Source organism: Vicugna pacos, chromosome 3 (genome assembly GCF_048564905.1).
Source record: "Vicugna pacos chromosome 3, VicPac4, whole genome shotgun sequence".
Taxonomy (NCBI): Eukaryota; Metazoa; Chordata; class Mammalia; order Artiodactyla; family Camelidae; genus Vicugna; species Vicugna pacos.
In genome coordinates this window covers 71,621,454-71,645,835 of record NC_132989.1, presented here as the reverse complement: position 1 = coordinate 71,645,835, position 24,382 = coordinate 71,621,454, and the positions used below count along the sequence as shown (strand labels likewise).

The 24,382-nt window shown below is 43.5% G+C and overlaps 1 long non-coding RNA gene across 5 annotated transcripts in view; it reads right to left on the bottom strand.

Moving 5' to 3' along the window:
- The window catches only part of LOC140695650 (uncharacterized), a 141,395-nt gene that overhangs the window by 19,581 nt on the left and 97,432 nt on the right, over positions 1-24,382 (bottom strand). For 3 of the 5 annotated variants that reach the window (XR_012071384.1, XR_012071383.1, XR_012071382.1), the window contains 2 exons: positions 21,166-21,299; positions 20,487-20,576 (listed from right to left, as the gene is read on the bottom strand). This is a non-coding gene — a long non-coding RNA (uncharacterized lncRNA). The remainder of the gene's footprint in view (positions 1-20,486; positions 20,577-21,165; positions 21,300-24,382) is intronic. The other 2 variants (XR_012071386.1, XR_012071385.1) reach the window with 2 other exon arrangements.

Genomic DNA, 24,382 nt, shown 5'->3' with positions numbered 1-24,382 from the left:
ATGCACGACTCAGAAACTTTGGTGCATACCCCAGCTCCCTTGCCCTTGGGTGGGATGAGTCTGAGGGACAGTTTTCAACCCTTGGTGCCAGAGCTGCCCCAGCAGGGTAGACTTCCAGCCACCCACAGTGGCAGCTGGCTCGATCACACACTATCTGTTGCCTTCTCACATGCCTGTCTTCCTTCCCCCATCCCCTACTGGCATTGCCTAAACTAACTTTAATTCTTGCCATAGCATCTTCTGGGGAAACTAAGACAATCACTCTCGAAGAATATGGAAGTTGATCAAAGCCACTGGACAAACAGCCATCCTGCTGTCCTGGTTGCTGACAACCCCCCCCCCATAGAAGAACTTCGAGGCACAATTTGTATCTGGGCCTTAGTTTTTCTTTGCTTCCACTTTCCCCTGCCCTCTGCAGTGGTCAGCATGCCAGTGATGGGGTTCTCCTTCCCTCGTTCTCAATAGCCCTTATCCCAAAGTTTTGCTTCCCTGGCAATCTGTTGGCAGAGACGTCCCCTGTTTGCGGCACTGGCCCTTTTGTTCAATTGGCTCTTATAACAGGGTACTTATTCTTCTGTGCACTACAGATAGAACCTACCATATGTTTCTTTCCACCAGGGTCACCCTGCCATCTGGACGATGGAAGCTTATGCCCCGGGGAAGACAGAGCCATAAGCCAATTTACATTAAGACACAGATTCTAGACATACAGTCTAAGTTTGGACACAGAGCTGACTCCATCTGACAATGCCACCAGGCTCTGATTGATTTCACCCACAGTCCATGGAAGTTCCCGTGTCTCACAGACAGAGGCAAAGACATTATTTAGGCTGCATGACTAATCCAATTGTTTATTCCCTTGCTGTACCCATCTGTATTGGGTCTGAAGGCACCAAGTCCAGGATAATAGTTTCAGGTGCCCCCCCCCCTGCCCTGAACCCCTATCCAATTCCCTCAAGCTTGCTTTGAAAAGAACCCCAAGACACTGTGCCCATGGGCCACCACTTTCTTTGTGGCTCTTCTCGGCATTTCTGAGACCATTAAATTTTTCTAAAGATTAAAGGGCTGGTTATCATCATAAAAATTAAAATTATTTAGCATCAGTTTTTCACAATCTCTCTTACTTTCCAAAACACAGTGGGGGGCGGAAGATGTGGACTAGCGTACAGCAACCTATTTTTCTCTTCTCCAAAGCAAAGTTTCTGCTTTCTCTCTCTCTTTTATTCATTTATTATTTTTTTAATGATATTGGGCATGGAAAGAATCTGTCAGTATTTCAGCTATCCTCTCCCCTCCCTACCCTAGTGCTTCATACAGTATTATCCAGAATATTCCTTGGGAGCCCAGAAGCAGGGAGACGCGGACGGCTTTATCAGCAGTCACCAACTGCCAGCCGCGCTCGAAGCATCCTCTCTGCAGCCTGAAGATGTGGAGGCCTGTTGGGAGGAATGCCGGCGTTCCCTGTGCCTTGGTGCTGATAAGATACAGTCTCTTGCCAGCACAGTCTTCACCCGGCCCCACAGCCCTCTGCAGGAGAAAGGCTCCCTGTGCGTCCAAAGCAGCTTTGCTGATAGGTTACACACACACACACACACACACACACACACACACACACTTCATTTCTTTTAATCAGCCTGGAAATGTTTCACAAGATTTTTCCAAATCTAATCTTAATAAGAAGCCTCTAGGATCGTGTTCTGCAGGGTTAAGTACATTCCTAGTATCTGGCATAGGACCTGACACGTGTTCAGTAAACAGCTACGTCTTGATCTATTTATCTGTTTAAATAAGACACCAGGCCAATTAAGGTGTCCAGCAGAAAAAGTGATATTCTCATTAAGTAATATTCTCTTTTCAGTTTTCATGAGAATTGGTACATTGAATAAATACAGAACTAGTGTCTTACTTCCCCAAAGCTTGATTTCCTGGAGAACTTGTTCCTCAAGTCTGTGGTTAATTTAAGCAAATGGCAGTAGCTAAGAAGGAATGACAATCAATTATGAAAAACGCCTTAAAAAGAGACAATTCAGTTCTCTGATTTTGTGTGGAAATTCAATCAACAGGCGCCAACGCTGCACATCCCTTACAAGACAGGCACCCTCCTCTGCTAATTCTGCTATTGCTAGGATCGATGACTTCTTTGTCTCCTCGACTGCTTGGAAAACAGACACCCATCGGGTTGTTTCTGTGCCCCCAGCACCTGGCACGCTTCTCATGCATCCAGTGAAAGTTTGAATGAATGGGTGTATGAATGAATGAGAAACAACCATATAAGGATGTCAACACTTTTAAAAGGCTTTCCTTGTACAAGGTGTTCTTTCCACAGACAAGCTGAAAGGTCTCTGATTCCAGAAACCAGTTAGAACCCCGTAGGGGGTGGGGGGAGTGCTTAGCCAATGAGTGAAGGGCTTAGGAGTGCGGGAGCCAAATTCCTCGCCCTGAGTGGGACACACTCTGAAGACAGGCTAACTCCAGGGCTCCTTGCGGGATCAGGCTACAGCTGCCACCCAAGGGATTTTCCAGAAATCACACCTTTCCTATCTGCCTCTTCCCTATCAGGCTGCTCCCACTCCCATACCAGTTTATTAATCAATTAGCAACACGTGGGAGGGAAAAGCAGGTTAGGATCAAAGGACGGATTCTGTGGCGGGAGATCCGAGCACTGACTCTCCCATTTCCTAGAAGCGCTGGCTCACCTCTTCCTTCCCTTGTCAGTGAGCACCAGTCCCGCCCAACTGCTCTCTTGCCAATCTCCTCTCTGAGTTCTACCCACTCTCCATTTCTCCTTACTCTCCCACAAGCATCACCCCATGCTGCTTCCTACACAAGTACTGCCACCCTTGAACTCTGACTTCTTCACCATCAAATCTCCGCGACTCATTTGATGGACACAGCCTCTCAGGATGGTCTAAGTCTCTACCCAATTGTCTCTAGAGAAAGGTAGGCAAATAAATGTACCTCTGGGGTGCCACACCCGCCTATGTGAGCAGACATCAGACACTGCATTGGTTTAGAAGGTCTCTTGATGAATTCCACTTTCTCTGTAGACAGACTATGGGACCCGTTCTTTCTAGCGTCACCTGATGCAGTCCTGCAGATGCTTCCTGATCCTCTCAGCCTGTTTTGACTCCAAGAGTTGAGAGCAAAGCTATCTTGGAATCTGTCTCTTTTCTGAGCAATGTTCAGTATTCATATTCTTGAGCCCTTCCTCCACATCATATTTGTAATGTAACAGGGAAGTAGAGCCAGTTGGCCTGTTGGTCAGTTTCTCTGCACTGTGTCTTTTTAGGGACTGTCATCCCCTTCTGATTGGACAGCAAGCCCCTGGACTCTGGACCCAGGCCACGTCAATTAAATCAAGTGAGCACCCAAGTCAAGACAGGTGTAGGCCAGAAAAAAGGACTTGGAAATACAGGGGGCTTAAAGGCGTACTGGGCCTTTACAGGGGTCTGTCAGTCTCTGCTGGGTAACTGACTTGAGCAGTGATGAAAAGCTGAGGCTGGGGCAACCATGTTAGTTCCAAAGAAAGTGAAGAGACACGTACTAGAGCGAGAGGGTCAATGGGCACCCAGAGGCAGGGGTGCAAGACTGTGGCTCCAGTAAGACAGAGGAGTTATTCAGCTGTGGTGGTCCCTCCAGGTTCCTGGTTATAATTCCTACCCTCGGGTTCCATGACACACTCCATGTCCTTCTAACAAAGTCCCCTCTTTAAATGAGTTTCGGTAGGTTTGATTCCAGGAAAGACAAAAAGGAAAAAAAAAATCCTGTCTAAGATAGGAACAGGAAGGTACTGGGCCTTGGTTTAGTTTGAGTACTCCTTCAAAGACAGAGGAGCGTTCAACTAACCGATGATTTCTGACTTCTCAGCGTTACACAATCATCCTTTCTTTGTAGATAAGGGAAAAAGTCCCCTACGTTTAAAATAGATGATGTAGACTTTTGTCATTTAGGAAATACTCTCGGATTAGATAACAGAATTCCTGATTTTCCAGACAACTCAGCAGGGTCCCATAGACTCTCAAATCAGCTTATCCAGTAATCATTACTGCACCGTGTCACGAGCTGACGAATTCCTAGAGCCTGAAACCTTGCAGATGAGGGAGGGCGTGGAGAAACAGGCTTATCTCCCTCCTGAGTTAGCCTCCATTTCAGAACAAGCGCAAGCGTGCCAAGAATGACTGATTATTCTCCCTGTGATGAAATGTGCATTCCAGCAGCACTGAGTCCTTCCCACCAGTACTGGGTTACGATGTCAACATGGCTTAGCTATCCTCATGCCAGTGTGAGGTTGGCTTAGTTACCTAAGAGCCAGCAGGAGAGCTCAGTCCTCAGTTTCTCGTCCAGAAGTGAGAGCGTGACCACCCGGATAAACAAACTACATCCTACTGCCAAACACCCCTCCCCGGGAGGGATCACCAGTGCCATCTGAGCCATAATGCTCTCCTTGCCGGAATCTGACAGAGCATTTCACGCGTACATTTGAGTTGTTTGCCAGCCTCTGGCAATTTCCAAGTTTCCCACAGATTAATGAAAAAAATCCAGCTGTTTCCAACTATTTGGAACAGAGCAAAATGTGATAAAATGAGGCTGAAAGGGAATCTTTATCCAATTTCTCCAGCAGTCAGAGAGATTTGGAATATACTAGGAAGAAAAATTGCTCCAGTTGTCCAAAGATTTTTTTTTTTAAAGAAGAAGAAAGAGCACTTTGTATTAAATTTCTGAGAATGCTTTTTATTTTCCAAACAGAGAGAGCTGAAAAGCTATTCTTTGATTAATCAGGTATGAGCTCATTCTGCCTCCTTCATCCAGCCTTTTGGGGAAAGGTGAGCAGCTCTGGCTCACAGGAAGGGCACTTGGATGTCCTGATGATCTCAGAGCAGCAGCTAAATGAGAATGCTGTGTAGGTCAGTGCCCCCCAGATGATCCTTGCTGAAGGACCACTGTTTGTTGGCTGATTTGAAATCTTTCACAGACTCTTTTCAACAAAGTGTTTGGATAGCCATATGCAAAAATAAAGAAAGAAGAAACAGCTGCCCTTCCCATCCTTCACAAAAACTAATGCAAAATAAATCCTAGCCTTACATGTAAATTCTAAAACTGAAAAAATTCTCAAAAATTAAATACGACACCAAAAACTCATTGATGCACGAAGAAAAAAATTGATAAATCAGAGTCTATCAAAATTAAGAACTTCTGCTCTTCAAAAGACACTATCAAGAGAATAAAAAAGAGTCTGGGAGAAAATGTTTGCAAAGCACACATGGAATAAGGGACTTGTATCTAGAATACATAAAGAATTCTTACAACTCAATAATAGGAAAACAATTAATTTTAATTGGCAAAAAAAAAAAAAAAATTGAACAGGCACTTCACCAAAGAAGATAAACAGATGGAAAATAATCACATAAAAAGATGCTCAACATCATCAGTAAAATACAAATTAAAACCGTAATGAGAGCCTGTTACAAAGGCTGAAATTTTAAAAACCAACAACAACCAGAGCTTACAAGGATATAGAGCCCGGAACCCTGATACAGTGCTGGCTGGAACATAAGAGGGTAGAGCCAACTTGAGAAGCAGTTTTGCAGTTGCTTATAAATCTGAACACTGACTTGTCATATGACCCAGCAATCCCCTCCTAGGTATCTTCTTAAGTGGAATTTTAAAAACCCTACGTTCACATAAAAACCTACATGCAAATGTTTATAGCGGCTTTATTCAAAACTGCCCAAAACTAGAAACAACTCAAATGTCTCTCAATTGGGGAACTGACAAACAACCTGGGATGTCCATGGGATACTACTTTGCAATAAAAAGAAATTTTTAAAGATGGCACAACATGAATAGATCTCAAATGTATTAGGGAGAGAAAACAGATCAGTGGTTGCTAGGGACTGGAGGTGGCGGGAGGGGTTGATTATAAAAGGGCAGAAAGACATTTTAGGGGATGATGGAATCCTTCCATATATTCACCGTGGCTACAAAACTATACATTTGCTAAGACTCATACTAAAAAAAGTGACTTTTACTATATGTAGATTGTACCTCAGGTTTTTTTTTCTTAATTGAAGTATAGTTGATTTACAATGTGTGTCAGTTTCAGGTGTACAGCAAAGTGATTCAGTTAAACATATACGTATTCTTTTTCAGATTCTCTTCCATTATAGGTTATTGCAAGATATTGAATATAGTTCCCTGTGCTATACACTAGAAGGTCCCTGTTGTTTATCTATTTTATATGTAGCTGTGTGTATATGTTAACCCCAAACTCCTAATTTATCACCCCCAACCCCTTTCCCCTTTGGTAACTATAGGTTTCTGTCGTTCTGTCTGTGAGTCTATTTCTGGTTTTTAAATAAGTTCATTTGTATCATTTTTTTTAGATTCCACATATAAATCATATAATATTTGTCTTTCTCTGACTTAATATGATAATCTCTAGGCACATTCATGTTGTTGCAGATGGCATTATACCATTCTTTTTAATGGCTGAGTATACCTTAATTCTTAAACTTCACAGGCTAATAACCCTTGTAACATATGATAAAAATTAGTTTCTAGGGAAAAAAGATACAAAAAAAGACATACATAATACAAGTCCAAACTGTTTATTATTAGATTCAATGAACATGAAATTTCTTTGGCCAAAGTGTCATTTCTAAACACCAGTTCTCAAGTTCTGAACTGACTTCATCGCAGACTGGTGGACAGGCTTACAGACCGGCCGCAGTCTGCGGGCTGCACTGAACAGCACTGTTGTACAGGATGTTGTCGATGGTCTTCTTGGGACCCATTCCCACTTCCTGATAGTGCCCCAGTCTCCTTGTAGGTGATGACCTCCCCACGGCTTCCAGTCTGACAGCATAACTGGCTCACACCATCGTGGGGGCTTGGTGAGTCTACAATGTGCTGGAGGAGGCCCGCAGCCTGGAGACTCAGGGAAGAGGCTCAGTTCTGGTCTCAAGGCCACGTGCTGGAGAACTCCCTCTAGGTCAGGCAACATCAGCCCTCTGTACTACCTGAGCCTTCAACTGATTGAAGGGAACCCACTCACATTATGGAGCATGATCTGCTTTACTCAAAATCCACCAAATTAAATGTAAGTCTCCTCCAAAAACACTCTCCCAGAAACACCCAGAATCATGCTTGACCAAATATCTGGGTAACATGGGCCAGCCAAGGTGGCACACAAAATTAACCATCACAGGTGGGTTTTAATCTTAGTTTATAAACAAAGCAATCGAGGCTCAGAGAGATGAAGTAACATGCCCAGCTGAGGGGGAACTGAACCCCTGTCTGAATCCACAGTCCCTGTCTTCTTGTGATGTTTTGTGTCGGGTTTCTAGGACCTGGCTGGGTGAACAGAACATTTTGAACCAGGAAGAGGGCTGGGAATAGCACATGCCATGTATCCTCTACAGTTACCACCCTGCGTTGCCATAGAAATGCTTAACACACACTTCAGGGGTCAATGCGTGGAGGGATGGGTTGGGGAATGGGTGGTTGGGTGGGTAGATGGATTGGTGGACGGATGGGTAAATTAATGCAATAAAAAAATCATCACTCTGGTAATTATGGGTACAAGATGGAACTGATTCCTGATGTTTCTTCACATCTGGCGTGGCTCTAGAACTGGGCTGTTCAAAACAGTAACCTTGGGACAGATGATAACTAGACTGATTGTGGTAATCATTTTGCAATGTATTAAAATGTTGAATCGTTATGTTGTGCACCTGAAATTAATACCATGTATGTCAATTATACTTTCATGAAAAAGATGAAAAAAGCAATCAGCATTAGGTACATGTGCCTATTAAAATTAAAATGTTTAATTAATATTAAATCAAATGAAAACTCAGTTTCTCCATTGCATTAGCCACATTTGGTATGGTCAGTCGCCATAGGCGGTGAGTGGCTACATGTTGGACAGCACAGATCCCGCACATTTCCACCATCATGGCAAGTTCCACTGGACAGCGCTACTCCAGAGAGACAGTGTGGGTCCTCCCATAATAGAACTTCTGCTGGTATCTCTGAACATATTCCTTGTACCTTGGAGGTGAATCATGAGAAAACATGTAACTATAGGCCCAGCCAAACTCCCCTGGCCAAGGCCTTTCTTATACAACACAGATCTGCAGGGACCTGGCCCGCTGGAGTCGGTTCCTGCCTCACAGAACTGCTGGCTCCACTTGGCTCCCTTCAAACCATAAACATCTAATAAGCTCCAGCTGCACAAGCAGTAGATTCAGAGTCCTGTCAATATGGACACTAGGGCCTGAAATGAAACACTTGGCATCTAACTTGACTAAAATGTTAAACTCACAATTTATTGGTTCAATAAAGTGGGAATGCTAACAGCCAGTTTTTAGGTTGAAGCCTCTGTCCGTGGGTATGTGTGTATGAATGTGTCAACACGGGTTTTTGAGACAAAGCGAAGAGCAGAGTCAGAAACCTGTCTTCCAAAGAGAGCTTTAGTGATGATGATCATTCTTAATGGGCCCAGAATGGTATTCATGATCAACCCTTCCCTGGGCTGAGTGATAAAATTGCTGATAAGCCACATTGCCTCTGAAGAGTGAAGAAGGACGGCAGAGGAGACTGGGAAAGTAAGAGCCTTCCTGGAGGCTGGCCTTACCTCCCAGTGCTTCCCGCTGGAAGAGTGGCCGAAATGCGCCAAGCCCCACGGACTGGCCTCAGTGAAAAGCGAACCGTGGCGGGTGCTGTAGCTGTAGAGGGTTCACACAGCGATTACAGTTACAGTCAGTGCCCGACTCGCCAGAACCACAACAGTTGAAGACAAAATCTGCCTTGCCCAGTCAACGGGAATCACGAAAACAAGTTTTCCTCTCTGACACCGGTGTCACCTCCCCGTCTCCTATTTAAAATGCAAACGTAGGCAGGCAGGATAGACATTTTCCCCTATTCCTCTAACTACAACCCGAAAAAGCCCGAACTTTATGTAAAACATAGACTCTGAAAGGCGGAGAGAAAGCAAAATCGTGAGGGAGCTCAAGACCCGAGGAATAATACGGGTTATAAGTTTCCTGGGTTGTCATTTGTCTCCTGCTGCTCAGATGGGAGCTGGGGAAACCAGCAACCCAGAAGGATCCCCGATGCAAGCCGGAACAATAGCAGAAGCCTGCGCGCGCTCGCCTGAGGACCAGGAAACGGGCAGCCAAGCCGAGTAAGACAGAAAACCCTAGACGGTAACTGCCCTGATCTAACCAAACACCACAGAAAAAGGGTGGCCCTGCCCCGACCCAGGCCAGCGAAGGCTGAGGGAGTCTAGACCTTCACCCTCTGGAGGTTGCAACAAGGTGCCAAGCAGGGAAGCAGGACTTTCGTCCCTGCTGGATGATACAAGCCCTACCCTCACTCCCAGACTTAGAGACCACGTGGGAAGTCTCAACTTCCACCCTCAGCCAGCAGTAACGAGGCATCTCTCCCTCCTCTGCGAGACTGGAGGCTCAGGAGACCCGGTAGAGAGTCCAGATGTTCATCATGACCATTGTCACTAGCGGTACCGTCCCCTCTCATGCTGTCAGCGGAAACCACGTGGGAAGCAGTAACCAGCCATTGCTACACCCGCTCCCAGCCAGGGAGGTGTCCGTGGAGGCCAGGTTGGGGGGTGGGGGGTTGACAAGACTATCACTAAATCCATCCCCACCCTCCCACTGCCATCTTCTGTTATGAACAGAATAGGACCTCATGACCAGAGCAAAATAACACCATTATTTTGTCACGAACAGATCACACCTGTTCCTTTAAATCAATACTATAGATGTAGTTAGCACTGCAGAAAGCCTAACAGGGCAATGAGGAGGTAAGAATTCTTTGGAAATTACCATTTCTCTTTTTCCTCATCTCCTGCTGCCTGGAACCAATCTGTGTGTCATATCTGGGGGAAAAAATACGATGGGCCACGGAAATTGTTTTTCCACGCTCGGGCAACTGTACAGAAGAGCCAGAGATGGAGAACCATGTTTTCTCAGAGAGCATGTGGCTTCTCGAAAATCCATTTGGGGATTTGACCAAAACAACTGCCTCAAAGTCAACTGCAATTAAGGAGAGTGAGAACTCACTGTGGGATTTGAACTGTGCCACGGGCATCATGGCTTTGGCATTGGGATCCCATCCTAACCGTCCCCAAATCCGAATCTCTCTGTAGGAAGAGAAGGGGTGACATTGGCGTTACAGCTCAGGAAGAGAAACAGTTTATAAATTATCTTCAAAGACTCCTTACAAGACAGAACAGCCCTTTCTCAACACAGCTTTTTGATGAATTAAGTATAAGTAAATATTTAAATGGTTATTAAGCTTCCATTCAAATTCATGCACATGGGTTTAATACTAATAAAGAAGGAAAGCTGGCAAAACACAGGGAGAATTTAGCCAAACCCAAATGCTTGGAAAATAAGTCGAACTTTCGGAAAACACAGAGCACTCCTGGGTATGCTCACCCCTTGTGACAAGAAACTGAGAAACTGTGACACTAACTCTCTGCTTCCAACAGATGCTGAGGACCCGGGAGGCTGGCTCTGTAGTTCCCAGAACAAAGCCAGGGTTTCCACATGCCTCCCATTCTTTCAGGGCTCCGCGCTCAGATGCCACCAAGGCAAAACTTTCTCCCCTCCACTTTCAGCCAGGCAGCACAGTTCAGGCAGAAGTCTTATTTGCTTTTAATAAAAATTAATTTTAACATTTTATTTAACCCCATGTATCCAAGATAATTATTTCAATGTATGTTAATGGACTATGTAACATTCCTTTTTTTAAGAATTGTGAAGTATAGCCAATTTATAATGTTATGTTAATTTCTGGTTTACAGCATAATGTTCTAGTCATACATATACATACATAGATTTGTTTTCATATTCTTTTTCATTATAGGTTACTACATCTATTGAATATAGCTCCCTGTGCTATACAGTAGAAACTTGTTTATCTATTTTATATATAGTAGTTAGGACGCCCAACTTATTCCTCCCCACCCCTCTTCTCCGCTGGTAACCATGAGTTTGTTTTCTATGTCTGTGAATCCATCTCTGTTTTGTAAATAAGGTCATTGTCATTTTTTTAGACTCCACATATAAGTGATACCATATGGCATTTTTCTTTCTCTTTCTGGCTTATTTCACTTAGTATAATGATCTCCAGGTCCACCCATGTTGCTGCAAATGGCATTATTTTATTCTTCTTTATGGCTGAGTAGTGTTCCATTATATATATACCACATCTTCTTTATCCAGTCATCTGTTGATGGACACTTAGGTTGCTTCCATGTCTTGGCTATTGAAAATAGTGCTGCTCTGAATGTTCTTGAAGGGTATATCAGCCCACACTTTGAGGTCAAAATGATTACCATCAAGCATCTAGACCCTAGGTTTGTGCCTATTCTGACATGGTGTTCCTTTGGTACAAGACCAAACATAATTAGGTGATAAGACTGAAGCCCCATGACTGCTGTCAAGTCAACATAGCAGGACCGACAAGGAGGGGTGCTGCAGACACCTCGCACAGCACTAGATGAAAATGTAAAGGGTAGGAGGTATGTGGTCAGCCCCAATCAATTCTTAACCATGCTTGATTCTGAGAGGGTTAGCACAACTGCAAATGCTTAACATCTGATCAGAGGTCCACAATCCATAAACTATTTTTCTATGCACAATGTCTTCTAATCTTCACAGTAACCCTCTGAGTGAAGTGTTGCCATTCCCAGATAAGGAGACCACAGGTTGGGTAGAGACCTTCTCCAGCTAGTGGCCAGTGAGGCGCTGTCAGGGCCTGAGCCCAGGGATTCTCTGTCCAAGTTCATGCTCTGTCCACAATTCCACTGCCGAGGTAGGGCAGAGCCATTCAGAAGACGCCAAAGCTGGTAGGTTACCCTCACGCGTGCCCAGTGCTTTAAACACAAAACTTATGTAAGCTTAAAAGACCTCATGCTCTCCTGAAACTCTGCCACTCAGATTCAAATTGCCAAGCCCAGCATTACCATGAGTTTGTTGATCTTTTAACTCTTGGACTATACAGACCACAACATTTTTATGTGAAGAACTTAAACATTCAGGAGACTCTATTTTCCACTACAGAAGATCCTAAATACCCCATAGATATGAAAGCCATCTTCGACAAAATGCCTGCCAAAATGTTTTAAGCAATCGTGGCTCCCAGTTAAAAGACTTTGGCATCTTTAACAGACAGAACAAAAATGATATCTGAAGGTTTAAAGAATTCATAGAGAATGCCCTTCCTTTAGTCAAAAGATACCACCCGTCTTCGAATTCAAACCTGTGCAACTAAGTTGAGATGCCACTTTCCATCTGCTGTACTTTATGCTTTATAATGATTGGAATGCAGGACTACAATTCACTAAAGGAAACTGTTTTGTTTCATACTAACCGATAAAATAGTTCCCTAGATGTCATTTGAATGAGGAACACCTGAACGTAATCTTGCTCAAAAAGCCAAACCAGCTGATCTTCTGGGTCTCACAACCAGGTTTAGATGTATCATTTATATAAATATTTTTAATTGCCCTTGACTCTTGCATACTTTGGAAATACTTGATTGAAACTAGAAAGCCAAGTATTGAAAAACGAGCAGACCTACAGTTTCTGTAAATTCTGGCTTCAACAAAAGCAGTCAGATCACCAAAATTCATTAGGAAACAAGCTTGGGAGAAATTTCCAGCCCATTAATCTATTCCTATGACAGAGTGATAGACCTAGAAGACTGAAGAGACGTCAACGACTAACATATCTTGGTTGAAGAAAGGTTTTCTGATTTAGTCTCATAAAGCAGAGACTAATTAGAAAAATCTTCAGAACACAAACTGCTCGATAGGTGCCCAGATAATTGGAGGATTATAGCAAGGAAGTGTCTCTGAATAGGTGATGTCAGCAAAACAAAGATGTTTTACCTTTTAATCTGCCGCGTGAGTACTGCGTACGGTAGCACTCTCGCTGCGTTTGAGAACACCACCCCGTTCAGCAGAGGAGCCTGCCCCTTGGACAGGGGCACCCAGAGTGGTGGCGCACAGCCCTTCTGCCCTTCACAGGGTCCCTGGGAAACAGGAGAGCAGAGGAGGAGGAGCAAGCGGGAGGTGGGGTAGGGGCAGAGAGCACACACGCAAGGGAAGCTACTGAGAAGGAAAACACTGAGAAAGGATGAAAGACTCTCTAGGTCGTAGTGAAGGATGTCAAATTCAAGTCAATGTTCTATCCAGAAAGGATTCCTAAAAGGTCACCCGGCATAGTTAAATGCCAGTTTTTACCGGTCTTTGATGAAATTTCAAAAAAAAGAAAAAAAGACACCTTATTAAGGGTTATATAGTTTTTCAAATTGAATGTAATGGCTCTCCTTTATTGTTAAACTACCTCTGTCCCTCCTCTCTCTCCCTTGCACATATGTGGCAGTCACGTAGGTGATACCTTGGTCCTTTATTGATGCCCTTACTTGGCAAAAAGGAAGGTTGATAATTCTGTATCAGTCTTCAAAACCACTTTAGATGTTTTATTGATCCAGGGAATCCAAGAGTCTAGAAATCACTGACCTAGTCCATCCTGTCCTTTTCACTAAGTAAATCTCAGTATCCAGGTCCATTCAATTTGAAAGTTCCCTGGCAACTCCAACAAAATGCAGTCAGTCTCCAAATGTTCTGGCCAGTGCAAGGCCTGCCCAGTGCCAAGCGGCACCCCCGCCGGATGTTGTTAACTGAGCTGTCAGGGAAGGTGGTGCGATGGAACAGCCCGGGTATCTCAGGAGACCAGGTTCTCACACACGACTGAGCAGGGAGGACGTTCACTTACATCCCTTATCAGAAACCAACAAATTAAAATAAGGAGAGGCCTGGCCCAAAGAGGAAACAGCAGGAAACAATTATTTAGGGTTGAGACTCTCGTTCCTAGACATGTGCGGTAAAATATTGCCTGGATCAATTTTCTTCGCCTCCTTTGATGAAGCCAAATTAACTTAAACCAACTGTTAGAAGAACTGCCGGTTCTAGACACTAATGTCACATTGCCCAGAATACCCTGGAGACTTCTTGATGAAAACATTTCAAAGCCCTTTTGATAATTAAGAATTTCTAGAATAATTAAATTCATTAGGAATTGCACTTTGGTGGGTCCTACGCTAATGATTATAGGAACTTCAAACTGCCCAGTTCTTACCCTCCAGCCTCCCCAGGGAAGAGCCTCTACTTCCAGATCCTCAGTTCAAACCAGACAGTGAAGAAAAGTGCTAACCAGGGGTTGGAGTCTCACTCAGCAGTGCCTTCCAAGCAGTTCAAACCACTGAGCTCCAATCTATTGTATTTCTCCAGCACTACAGGAGCAGAGAGCTTGCCCCAGCACAAGGGAGGAGAGAAGCTCTTTAAATCCAAGCTGTCTTGGGTCACATTCGGGCAGAATCACCCTGCTAGACTCCTTAACACGTCCATGTGTGTAGACACATATACACATGCTTCTAATTACATTCCTTTTGTACTCTCATTTCCCTTATAAAAGCCTCTGCCTTCCCAGAACACACTGAACTACATGTACACACGTACGGCTGTCAATCACCCCCATGAACGATGTGGTTAGCAGGTGCACACAACACATTGCTACTCTGGACCATCCAGTAACAAGATACCATTAAGAAGTAAAGATCATAAGCCCAATATAACTTATAATGGAATGTAGTTTACACAAAATCCAAATCACTATGCTGTACACCTGGAACTAACACAGTGCTGTTAAATCATCTCTATTTCAATTAAAAAAAAAATAGGGGGAAGGCATAGCTCAGTGATAGAGTGCGTGCTTAGCATATATAAGGTCCTAGGTTTAATCCCCAGTAACTCCACTGGAAAAAAAAAAAGGTAAAGCGCTCTGGCTGGGAAAAGGGGGACTTTGCCCCCTAGCCCTGCCACTCAGTAACTGTGTCATCTCAAGCCAGGCTTCTACCCTTCTCAGCCTCTGTTTTCTTGTCTATAAAAAGACAGGAGCAGAATACTGGCGCTGGTCATTTCCCTTGCAGCCTCAACAGTCAAAATCCTGAGCAGCTACAAATGACTTAATAACCACCAGCAGCCAAACAGAGCGCAAGCATCCCGGCCAGAGGGTGAGCAGACTCCGTGGCTGACCGTAGCCAAACTTAGACTTGAATGCCGGGTTCTTTTTACAGTTAGTTTTGGAACCCACTCAAAAACCAAAAGGAAGTTGAATCCCAAGCCCTAAGTCAATCCAGCAATCTTTTCCCAAGGGCAAAAGACAAGCCTCAGGGAGGGCAAAGAGAGTATGGCTGCCGTGTCCCAGCAACAGACGGCCCGCAGTGCTTCAGATGTGGAGCCCTGGCTCCAGGCGGGGAGGAGGCTCAGGGCTCATCAGTTACCCCGATCGGTCTCTGCAAGCCGAGCGGACTGGGCACCCCGCTTCCCTCTGGGCACCATGTTAGCCACCATTCAGGATGAAGTCACACAAGTCTTGAGCTACCTACCTACCCATCCTCACCCCCATGCTACAGAAAATCAAGTTCCTCCCCCAGACTAAGTACAACTGTCAGCGTTTATCAGAATGCTGATGCGTTTTCAAAAACAGAAAGGCTTGCTCACTGAATGGAAGACAGCGGTTCTTCGAATAATACGGTGCAGCTTGAGGGCTTGCCTGGGGTGAAGGGGAATTAAAATAATCAAAACCAATGGTAATAATGTGCTCAAGAGGCAGTTCTGAAATGCAGATCACCCACTCAGTAGTCAACTCACTAATGACATTAGAGCCTATGAAATACAAACAGGAGAAAAAACAATCTAAGCCAATTACACTGATTATGCTTCCAACATCAAAAGTACGGCAAATGAAGCTACATTTCCATATATTAATATTTAAGCCCGTGTAGAATAGAAAGTACTATACATAATGAAGACCCACTAGATTTAAGGACACACATTTAAAATCTCTAATCAAGCAAAAAATAATTTTCTAAATGATAATTAGCAGTAATCATGTTCTTTAAGTGCAGGATATTATGAAGTACAAACTGCAATTATTTTTTTCAAAATGCAAAAACCAGAATTCCACTTCTTAGCTACAGGACAACAACTGTAACAAGCAGAGCAACGTCAGAGTATCTCTCTCCAGGTCTTACGATTAAACGTAGCTGCCAACTACACACAGTGATGTGTGTAATTGGTGTGATCGAAAAGTAAACTGATATTGACCCAAAAAAGGCATGATGGACTAGGTCGTCTGTTCTGCACCAGAGAAAGAAAGGAGAGAAGGAAGAGAGGGAAGGGATGGGAACGTAACAGGGATGGAAGAAGAATCTAGACATCCCCACCTCCTAAATTATTTTGTTGAGACAACCTACAACTCTGTCCAGACGTTGAGCTGGCTCTTCTTTTTATTCGTCAGGTTGCAAATAACTATTTACATGCGGCAAGGCAGAATTCCTGCCGCGCAGCAGTGAGGAATGTGTCATTTATTCTACTGCCTGGGTTTGTTTGAGTTACTGAGTGAAAAGGGGGGGAATGGCTAATTACAGCAACAATATACATTCACAGGGACCTCCTAGACACACACACCATCCAGAAAGTCCTGACAACTCCTGGTACCCAAGATGCTTTGTAAGAACAGAGCAGGGCCAGCCCACGTGACGATCCCACTGAAGACAGCACGATTCTGTTGTGCTCCTTACACAGATCTCATTATTCTTCCCAGCTCCTCCCTAACGTGCAAAACCGCCACCGTTATCTGCAGGATGAACGATGGCACAGAATGGAAAAGTGACTTCCCTAGAACCCCGCGGCTGGTCCCCAGGACTACTGTGGAAGATGTACAAAACAATGTGACTGCACCCACTGCCTTTAGGAGACACCTGAGAAGAGCTGAAATGCGAACTTGGCACAGGAATGAGCACCAAGTTAGAAAGTCAGCTCTGGTGTGGGATGAATGCTCGATTCCCGAGCTTCCAAAGACTTTTTAATCTGAATTATCCCTAAGAGTCATATTTGACAGCAGAGCCAGGTTTTATTTTTGGTCTCACATTTAAACCACCACCATCACTAACACCACCACCAATAATATTACTCTTCAAAAATAAAATCCAAGTGTACAACACAAATAAAACAATTTCAGGCTCATTCCGACCATGCCAGCTACCAATCGATTGGCCCTCCAGTGGCCTCATGGGCCTGAGGCATGAAATCCCGAAGAGAAAACTTTAGTGTGGAATATTCAGCAAAATCACGTATGAACTCAATATCCCTGAACGGCACACTTTAACGTAGTTAATATGGTAAACTTCATGTGACGTGTTTTTGAACACAGGTTTTAAAAATTGGAGGAAGAAAATTCTAGCAAAATCATGAAAAGATATACCTGAGGCTGAAAGCAGAAAAATCAGAAAACAACAGTGATGCGAAACTTCAGTGGCGGCACAGGATGTGAAGAGGTCACGCTGGAGGGCTCCGTGGGGACCACGCCTGCCAGCGCATTCCTTTCCATCTTTCTCTTTTTCATCATATAAGCAGCCAATATAGCCAGTTGCTGATTTCTCAGTAGAAACTGCTTTTCAGACAACTACTTAGCCCTGCACAGAACTTTCAACCCACGTAACTCAGACCTCTGACAGATGGCGACTCCACGCTGTCAGACCCCAGAGATTCCCTTCAACTTCTCTTCACCAAATTGCTTCGCTTATGCTGGGCTGTCTCATTTTCTCTAGTCTCCTATGGATGTTCTACTTTCTGCCTCCAGCCCGGAGCAGAGATGCCTCCTTATCTAACAAATTGCTTCACAGATCTAAGTGTGAAACAGACTACATTTAGATGAAAAAAGAGTCTTCTGGACAACTCGCATCTGACTGCGACATAAAATAGCAAGGAAACTGTGAGCTGAAACTGGAATCCACACTAAGGCTTTGAAAAATAGCCGGTGTTTTCAATCGAGATTTAAAATTATATTTAGAATATTTATTCTCAGCCCTGAATATATATATATATATAAAAACATTTGGTTAAAAATGAAAATCCTGGAAGGCTAAAAAGAAAAAAAAAACAGAAGTCCTCCTGTTACACACAAAATCGTTAAGAATAGCAATCTGCAAAAGAAAAGGAAATGAGGACCCCTTGGTACCACTGAGCATCTACGGGATGTTCAGCGATTTTCTGGGCACTGTAGGATATCAGAGGCAACTAACATGGCCAGGTCCCTTAAGAACTCCGCCTTCTTTTTAGAAGGCCAGGCTAACTCCAAAGCCTCTATTGATGGGAAATATGTCACGCCGTACAGTTTAGCTCCTGCCTTTAAATGCTGTTGGTGGTAGGAGTGTCTAGTGTGGCCGGTCTCTTCCTGACTCTTGGTCTGTCCAGCATCACTGACAAAGGTGCGCATGCTGTCAGAACATCATGGGAGAGGGGTACGTTGGGGAGGAGACTGACATGTACTCATGGTGGAGTCTCAGATGTTCTGACTGATTCAGTGAGTCTACACCACGAAATCCCTGGGAAGTCATTCCTGCCGAGAGATTCCTGTTTTGAAGATCTGTCGTTCCCATAGCCCCGGGATGAAACTGTGGCCACCACGCGGGCTGCAGACTTGTGTATCTTGCTCATAGGTCTTTCTCCCCCAGAGACTCTTTCCTCTATTCGATAAATGTTTAATGAGACCTACCAGACACTGTGGACTCAGAGGTACAAGGTTCTAGTTCATGGCCTAGCAGGAACACAGACAGGTTAACAGTTACAACACTCTATGAAACAAACCCAGGGGGAGGAGATGAATTCTTCAAGAAATAGTGCGGGGGGGAAATGAAAGTGCTTTCCAAGTGTAAACAAAAGGAAAGAAATATTTAATGAGCAGGTATGATTTTTGAATTGGTTTTATCTAAGAATCATCTTTAGAAAAAATATATATAATGCTCACATAGCCACCACCCATATTTAATAAACAGATGTTTTTGTTTGCCCACATGAAATGATGTAAACATCTGTCCACCAGAAAATCTTATCAACAAAATTAAAATCAAATGATAAACGGGAAATGGACTTGCAAACAATATAGTAAAGGTTTGACTTTTTAGTATTAAAGGATTGTTATAAATTAATAAGACGAACAGTTGACATCTAATATAAAGATAGGCATATGCAATGATTCTTGCGAAGTTGCACCTGGTAATAAACACATTAGAAAGTGTTTAGCCTTACTGATCACTGGTAACCGTAGATGTGCAATGAAGTCAACAGTGAGATGCTGCTATTAAGTACTGGCAAGAGCGTGGAGGGACGGCTGTTGTCGTGAACTCCTCGTTAGGGATGTTAGTTGGGTTTTCTTTCAGCAAAGCAGTATTTATGAAATACATGCATATAACGTTTAAGTATGTAGACTTTGACCCAGTGATTTTATTTCCTGGAATCTTCTCGAATGAAATAATCAGATTGGGGAGGATTCATGTACAAAAAATGTTACTGTACCATTGTTATAATTGCAAAAACTGGGAACAGTGTAAACACCCAAAACAGAGGAATGGTTAAATAAAGTTCAGAACAGCAGGAAGATATTGACATGAGAGGGTGTGGGGGGGGGGGGCGTATATGTGTGCAGGCACGCACGTGCATGACGGGTTGGGTTATATTGGGTGCTCAAGATTTTAGAACCTTCCAGTCAATTAGTGATCAAATGATATTATTTTTTTTTATGAAAAAAAGAACTCCCTTTTTTTTTCAGCTCCCTTTATCCTTGCAAACACATGAATCCTCTCTGCCAAAAAAATATAGCCTCATTTTACACGTTTAAAAACTGAGAAACCCTAGGGTCGAGCCGCTGATAGTGGCGTCTGTAAATCCAAAGGTCACATTTCCACAACACTGTCCTGCCTTTGAGAGAATGTTCCTAAATAGAACCAACCAAATAACAATAAAGTTTCCCATTTGTTGTATAATAACACTTAGCACAGAGAAGAAAATTATACACTTTAATGTTCTGCAGCAATAAATCACAATATTTATTAATAATAATTCCTTAATAAGGGGGAATTATAGCAATTTGCCTTTAAACATCGCATCAGAAAGATAAGGTAATAAACTTTTACTGTAAACGAACTGATGATAAACATCAGGAAAGGTAGTATTTATGAATAAAGGAAAGTCACAGGGAAATTAAAATCTGAAGGTCTTATTTATGCATTAAAAAGAAGAAGAGGAAGTAAGCAATTACAGAAAGTTCAAATGAGATCATGCTGGATGGTTTTCCAGCGATTTAATTAGAATAATCTGCAGGCTAGGATGCTTGTTTTGAAGCTCAGCATGAATACAAATGAGCACGTCACACTACAGCAATGTCAATGCAAGAGCATCATATTTTAGTAGTATTCTTTTCAGGGAGTGAAAGGACAGCTTGCTAAATACAATGACAGACCACTTGTTAATATTTAGATGTCATACACCTTCAGCTTTCCAGGGAAACTGTGAAAGGGTCCCTGAGCATGCATAGCAACCAAAATACCTGATATGACAGAGGTGTGCTGTGATCAGCAGGCTCACTGGCAAAGAAAGGGGACGTCTCACTGGTCTGGTTGGGGGTAGTTGTAAAAACCTGCATCAAAACCAGGAAGAAAATGTAAGAGTAGAATGCTTAATATAAGAACCAGCAGCCCCACCCACTTCAGCTTTCTCTGACTACACACCAGTGCACACACAAGGTTAGCACAATAGTTTATTTTGAGCAGTTTTTTTTCCAGATTCCTAATAAGTGATCTCTTGAAAATTAACATAGAATCTCAAAGAAAAATAAGTTAGGGAAACGCTAATAGATGCCCTCTTGAAGGGTCTCTTTAGGACAATGAAGTCCTATAGCAAAGAAACATAGTTAACTTTGTTTTGTACTCAGTGCTTATGGCTGAATTGTGGCCCCCTGAAATTCGTATGTTGCAGCCCTAACCCCCAATGTGACTGGACTTGGAGACAAGGCCTTTAAGGAGGTAATCAGGGTTAAATGAGGTCATAGTGTGGGAGCCTAACCCACTGGGATGAGTGTCCTTATAAGAAGATGGCTAGCAGTCACTGTCACTGCCATACACACGGCGAAATTGCTGATGTATCAGGAAGCAGAGTGCGCCCTTTGATTTTCTTCAGAGCATGTACTTCTCTTTGAAAGCATCTTCCTCATTTACTGGTGTGCTTACCTGGTTTGCAGGAGAAGGCAAATGGCAGTTGAAAGTGCGGGCTCCGGACCAGCCTGCACAGGGTTCATCCTGGCCCTCCATGTTGCTGCGTGACCTTGGGGAAATTGTTGGACTCCTGTAAGGTTGGTTTTCTTCTGTCAAAAGGAGAATAATGCCTGTACTGACTGCTACAGTGGGTTACCCCACAGCCCCCCTTCAGCCCTCATGCAATCCCTCCCCAGCTGCTAGGAATATCGATAGCTGACACCTCTCAGCTGCTGAGAGATGGCCTTGCCCAGGGTCACACCCTTCCTGGGGGCATTGGACACCCACTGGGATCATTGGGAGGGTGGTGGGGAGTGGTGGGGAAGAGGGGGTGTGTAAAAGCCTAGTCCCCTTGCCTTAAGATGGGACAAAGCTGAAGGGCATTCCCAGTCCCCAGTGGGCTCTGCAGAGTCCCCTGCTGCAGCTGTGTGGTACTGCGACTCCTCCCTCCTCCTCTGCCCTCCCAGTCCACTGCCTTCACCCCACAGGTGTTGATCTCAAAAGCATTCCCCCATAAACTTCCTGCACACGCCTCTCCATCTGATTGCCAGAGAGCCCGACCTCAGGCACTATCTCATAGGCTTAAGGGAGATAAGCCTTGCCAACACTCAGAAGGGAGCTTGGCACACAGTAAGCAACTCAGCAAGTATTTGATGAGTTGAAGGAATGACTGATGCTTGGTCCTTTTTTAATTAGAAATATAAACCAAGAGAAGTTAGGATAACAGTTCTTCTTATTAAAGAAGGATAGTTGCCAGGAGCTGGGGGTTTGGGGGGGAAATGGCAGTTCGTGTTCAATGGGGACAGTTTCAGATTTGCAAAATGAAAAAGTTCCGGAGAGCCGTTGCATAACAACGTAAATATATTTAACACTGCTGAACTGTAAACTTAGAAATGGTTAAGATGGTAAATTTTATGTTTTTATCACATTTAAAGAAAGCTTTGTCCTGCTTTGCCCAAGCAGCACCCCTGTTAACTGAACTCTGCCCTAAGACCCTGTTCTGTCCCATACCGTGTTGTACATGGTCTCTAAAATTAGAATGAGGGAATTTCTCAAAATGTAATAAAAATATACTTAGGAAGTTAAAAAAAAAGAACACCTATAACTGCATAAAATTATCTTTGTCTACATTATATTGAGGGCAAAGTTTAAAAGAAAGTAGGCAAAGTTATTTGTAATGGTAACGCCATTTCTTATAACCTGAAAACTCTTCATTGTGTGTGGGTTCTAGCTGCAGATTGTCCCTGAGGAAGAACAATGAAATCAACAACTGCTTTATTCAATGTAAGAATAGAAGTCTTTCGTCTTGCCCTAATTTTAGATCAGTTATGTTCTTCAGATCAACACAGAAATATTGAGCTGAGAGAGACAGGCAATTCTGTCTCCCTCTATCTCTCTAAGAAACCTAAGAGCTGTGTTTGATTTCTCATGTTTCCTCCTCAATTCTGATTCTTGCTGCGGATTTACCCAGTACAAAATCTCTTACATCTCCACAATCTCACTAGCAAACACGCATAACCGGGAGGCACTTTGCATTTTTCTGCCTCTAAGGCTTTTGGCATCACCATTCAGCCCAGCTGGCTTCTTCCTCAGAGCCCTGCCTTCGCTTCAACCCTTTTCAGCTTGGGGGTTATTTCTCACCATAATGAGCCAGATTCTGAACATGAAGAAGACATGAAATTCAGTGTCTAAGCTCCACCAATAATTTTTTAAGTGATTTACTTCTCAGACCATTCAAAGCAACTTTGGAAAAAACCATCGCTAAAAGATGCCCCCTGTTCACCTGAGGTGCTGAGGGCACTCTTGCCTACACCTTTGCATTCATTTCCCTCCCATGCAAATACACTTACAGCCCACAGGGAAAGAGGCACAATTACCAGCCTCAACCAGATTCATCTCTTTCAATTGAATGTCAAAGACACATCCCAGGAAGTCATAATTTACATGTAGCCCATTCATCGCCCCTTTTCAAATGGACTACATTAATTCACAGGGGAGAGAAACCTTCTCAGAGACACACATTTACATTTATATAAAGTAGACTGGAAAATAATTGTATTTCTCTAAAAGGAAAATGACAGCTACATCAAGAATAGTCTTCTACCTTTTTGTGTGCCACTCATGACACTGCTTTTAAAATTACATCTGTGGAGAGGACGCTTGGAAAGGCAACGCTATTTGTAACAAGCACTGTTCAAACCATTCACAAATGCCCTTATGTTTTCCCTTCTTACAAGTACACCTTGCTTAATTTTAGTATATGTTACTCTTTACAAAATGTATCCTGTCGAAAACTTTCAAAGAGGTTTCTCAGAACATTTCCCCTCTGAGAGTCTTTTAAAGATTGCACATTAAATGGTTACAAAAGACCCTGAATAAAGACTGTTATCTGCATGTAGCATTCACTTGCACTGTATCTCTGATCTATTGACATAAAGCAATTTATTGGTCAATATCACTGGCCAAAAGCAGAGACAGAGGTCTGATTCCAGCCATCTGGAAATCTATTATCACAGGGCTAATGCACAAGCCTTTCACCTCTACAGATCTGGTTTCAGCTTCATCAGTTAAAAGTGAGTTGGGTGGTCTTGTCTTACCCACATTAAAGACCCATTATGCAGTTCAGCCTAATGAAACACCATTGGTCATGGACATCCATTTAGTCTAAGTCAACCTCGGGGAAAAGTTCCCAGTCTCCTAGGTATGCCTTCTTCTCTGATCACTTATCCCCTGCTCAGCTGACCCTGGGCAAAATTATGAAGTAGGCAGGGTCAGTGTGGGGTTACTCTCAGTCTATTAGTCAGCAGTGTGGAGTGGGAGAAATAGACAAGAGAGCAGAACCAGAGACAAAAGACCTGTGTCCTAGTCCTGGCTAGCATTGAGCAAGTCACTCTGCCTCTCTGTGGGCTTAGCATCTTTATCTGTAAACTGGGAACAACCACCACCCCTACATGGTGAGTGTTCTTGGAAGGATCAAAAGAACTTATGGCTATGAAAGCTATCAATCATTTGCAAATGACGGAATGACTACAGCTAACTTTTCATTTCCTCATTTTTATTTCTCACATTTGCCACATGCCCTTCCCCATTTACCGAGGCCTCTCAAGCTCTCCAGTCACACCCTGCTCCTCTCTAGACTGGGCTGTTATCAATCCTACACCCTGGGACCTTTCTTGCTCCCCGTATGCTGGTA